The sequence below is a fragment of the Triticum dicoccoides genome, chromosome 2A (assembly GCF_002162155.2).
Source record: "Triticum dicoccoides isolate Atlit2015 ecotype Zavitan chromosome 2A, WEW_v2.0, whole genome shotgun sequence".
Classification (NCBI taxonomy): domain Eukaryota; kingdom Viridiplantae; phylum Streptophyta; class Magnoliopsida; order Poales; family Poaceae; genus Triticum; species Triticum dicoccoides.
The window spans coordinates 562203197-562207579 of record NC_041382.1 but is presented as its reverse complement, the minus strand read 5'-3'; positions in this window follow the sequence as shown (position 1 = coordinate 562207579).

The window sequence follows — 4383 nt, the reverse complement described above, 5'->3', positions numbered from 1 at the left end:
CCACCGCCGCCGCCGCACCTTGCCCACGCCGCCGCCGCCCTACGCCGCCGTTCGCCGGAGCCCCTCGCCAAGGTTGCCCCGCGCCACGTCTCTTTTTCTTCCTCGGTTCGGTTTTTCTTATAAACCGTTCCGATTCTTTTCTTCTCTTCCGATTCGTTTTCTTTCCGGTTCTTTTCTAAACCGTTCCCGTTTCTAGATCGGTTTTTCGTTTCGGTCTTTTTCTCCGAAAACCCTAGATCGGTTTTCATTCTTTTTTCGGACCGTTCGTCTCAACGAACGTGATCACCGATTTTCCCCCGGTTAACGACGCCCGTTCGTTTAATCGTTCTTCTTTTTCTTTTCGTCGGATTTATTCCGCGATCGTGATCTCAGATCCGATCTTCGTTCTAGTCTTTCTTCTGCTCGTTTACCGGAATCAGGTGATTCAAGCGCCTGGAGTTTCGTTGCGAAACCGCCGTTCCGTCTAATCAACTTGAACAAGTTTTTGCCCGATAAAAATTGACCTAATTTCAACTTGCTAGAACCGAGTTGTTTTCTTTCGTCGTTTGTTTTTCCGTCGTCTGTTTGGTTCTTTGCAACCGGAGTTCTTAAATTGAACTTTCTGGTTCGTTCTCTTGTTCGAGTTTTACCTGTGCATTAGATGAGTACTTATTGTATGCTTGTTGTTTATCTACGATAGATCACCCGGATTGCGCCGCCTGTTACTTCGAAACCCTAGGTCTCGCGGATCATCAGCAAGGCAAATAACACTTTGATCATACCTTTTCTACAACCCAGTTTTATTGCATTAGATCAATCCTCTCACATTGCATGATTAGGATCTAATTAAATTGAGGGATGGGAAGTAGATGAGGTAGTACCTATTACCTGTATTATTATGAATCCTTTGGGAGTTACTTCTACGTTTGCTTATTATGCCATGCTATGCTAGTAGACGTGGATTGGGTGAGTGATATCCATGACAGATGTGAGTTGATAATTTTAATGGTTTATCTAAGGTGGCAACTTAAACACACATCTGGGTGGATTGAGGCACCTGATGTCTATCAGCACTTGCCTGTTTTTTTTTCGGACCGCCACCCAGGCTCAAAGGGATCATAAGATAATTCATGCTAGAAACTTCCGTGTGCAGCCACATGCTACTATGGGCTCTGGCATAGTTGACTAAGTTGTGCGAACTCTTACGGGGTGGACTAGCAGATGTAGGGGTTGTAGGTGATACGGTCTACCCCACATGTAAGGTGCTAGCGCTTCTGAAAGACTATGTCTCGGTCATCCGTTTCTCAAACACCATGTAGTGCGGGAAAACAAACGGAGGCGATCGAGTCATGTGGGGAAAAGTGCGCAAACCTCTGCAGAGTGTATAAACTAATCATGATTAGCCGTGTCCCCGGTTATGGACAACTTGAGTATCTAGTACTTGAATATCATTGTGAATCTCAACATGTTACTTCTAACTAATGTTGTTGGGTTTTAATTACTTTTAATTGGGATTGAGAATGCTGTCAACCATTCTCAATGTTTCATAACCACCATGATAGTTAAATAAATTTATTCCTTTGCAGTAGGGAAAAATTGGCTTTACGCAAAAACTGTAACCATAGAGCTTTCCACCAGCCATATATGCATATAGTATAGCTGTTTCATTCCATTACTCTCTATGTGTTACTTTGCCAGCATATTCCATGTGTTGACCCGTATTCGGGCTGCAACTTCTTATGTTGCAGACTTTTCAGACGACGAGTAAAGTGCTTTTAGGACGTGGCCCTATACTCAGTGATGCCGTTGGAGTTGATGGTCCCATTTACCTTCCAAGTCTTCCGCTGTTTTCGACACTATATGGCCTTAAGCCATATTTATTGTAATAAGTCTCTTTGAGACAACGATGTAATAAGTGTGTGCTTGCCACTCTGCTATAAATCCTTCGATGTACTGTGTGGTGTCAGCATTACTGATCCAGGGATGACACCTGAGCACAGAGATCAGACTGTTTGAGTTCTGGTTGCTACAACCGCCTCCTCCTCCGGCGAGTGACGATCAGGGCCCTCGGCCGGCTCCTTCTCCGGCGCGTGGCGGCACTCCGCCTCCTTCTCCGCCTGCGCCGACGCGCCCGAGCAGCCAGCCTCCTCCTTCTCCGCCTCGTTAGCAAGGGCGGAAGAGACCTGCCGCCGCTCCAGCTGCTCCGGCGCGTCGTAGTCCTTCTCCTCCGCCTCATAAGCAAGTAAAGAAGACAACCGCTCCATCTGCTCGGTCGGCGTCTAGCAGTACAACCAGAGGCGGGAGGACATACAGATTCGGTCCTTCTCTGAAGACTCCAGAGAAGTTACCATATGAGAGGACCCCGGAGGAGAACGCCGAGATCGCGCGAACCGAAGTGGATGACTGGTTTCAAGGATTGAGAGCAAAGAGACATCCACCTCCGGAGGAGAAGGTAGATCCGGTGAAAGTGAAGTGCACTCTGGCTGCCCTGGCAAAACCACCCAAGTCTCCGTCGAAAGGCAACTATGAGCGCATTATTGCAAAGACATGGGCCGAAGCGGAGCGGTCGGGAAGTATAGTCAGTGATCAAAGGCTGAAAGAACGACGAGCAGCTGGGAAACAAATTGCCCAGCTCGGCGAACAAGCGAAGCAATCGTGCCCCCCCCCCCTCAAGGTGCCTAGCGACATCGTCGATCCGAGGATGGTGCCCGGTTATGGCAATGTTGACGATTACCTGCCCGACGATGTACATTATGATACCATGGAGGTGCAGATACACAGATACGAGTACGGGAAGCCTCTCATCAAAGATGAAAAATCTTTAACAACGATGATGCGAAGATTACATGATTGGTACTTGAAAATCTGCAGAGAGTCTGGGGGGAGGACTACTTTGTATGCGAGAGTTAAACTGGAGCATGACCTCGTTGGAATTGAACTGTTGCCTATTCCATTTGAGGAGTTATATCAGTTTTTCAATCAATTGGCCCTCGATAAAACAATGATCACCTGCTACTGTCTGTAAGTACTACTACTTCTGTCATTAAGTCTCTCTATATAGCTCATCTCTTTCATTGCATGTATTTATAATTATCCTCACTATATTATGCAGAATGAAGATCGCCGAATTGAAGAAAAGACAAATTGGTGATATTGGGTTCATTAACACATATCTCATAGATGCAACTGAGGTTCAACATCGTCCCGGAGATACCGAGGCCAACTTGCTACGATCATTCAAAAAAATGAAAACAAAGATATAATACTCTTTCCTTACAACTTCAAGTAAGTGTTACTGTCTTGTGCATATTCGGTTTCCCTTATATATTAGTCCAGGTTATAGTAATGTAATTGATGAGTTATGCATACGTGTGCAGTTTCCACTATATTCTCCTAGAGATTAGGCTTGAGCAGGGAGTAGTAACCGTCTTGGACTCTAAACGAAAAGATCCTCAGGAGTATGCGGACATGACTGAAATCCTCAAGAAGTAAGTTAAATCGATCATTATCCACCATATCAGCAACTTTGTTCATTTCCTCATATCAAGTTATTGTTTTCTTTGTCCGGCAGGGTTTGGAGAAAATTCACCAAAACAGTTCCGGGACTGCCGAAGGAGTTGGAATTTAGACACCCGAAAGTAAGTACTATAGTAGCATGTTCCGCGCATCTCCTAGTGATTCAAGCGCTAGTTTCATCAATACCATTTAGCATTCTTGCTTATCAGTTTGATTGACCTCTATTTCTTGCAAAGTGGTTGTGGCAGGAAAAAGGGAATGATTTCTGTGGATACTACGTCTGCGAGTCCATCCGTCACACGACCTGTGAGCGGAGCGGGTACTTTGACGAACAATATGAAGTACGTAAATAACAACATTCACAATTTTATTTTATTACCATCATTTGTATTGAGTTTCATTCATTCATATATATATGTATTGACCCCCTTCTTTAAATTAGATGTTTCGGAAGCGGGATGAACTCCTAGCACCAGCTCGCATGCGAGCAATTCAAGAGGAATTGGCGGCATTCTTTCTTGACCAAGTGATCGCTGAAGACGGAGAATACTATGTGGACCATGAGTCCGTATGATTATATTTGTAAGAGATAATTATTGTATATATGTAGCCGGTAGTGTCGGATAGATATACGAGAACTTGTTGTTCGACCAATCTCTCGGAGAAGGAGAGGTGGTCGATATCACTTCTCTCTGTATGCATATATGTTCATGACGATCTTCTGTTTCCTTCGTTTGCTTACTAGCTAACTAGCGTGTCTAGTCCTCTCTATACGTATGTATAGTACGTAGCGTCGACCAAGCATGGACGTAAGAAAGGACACTTCTCTCTATTAATTATAGCTAGCTAACACAATATATGAAACACCTAAATTAACCCCCCAAAACC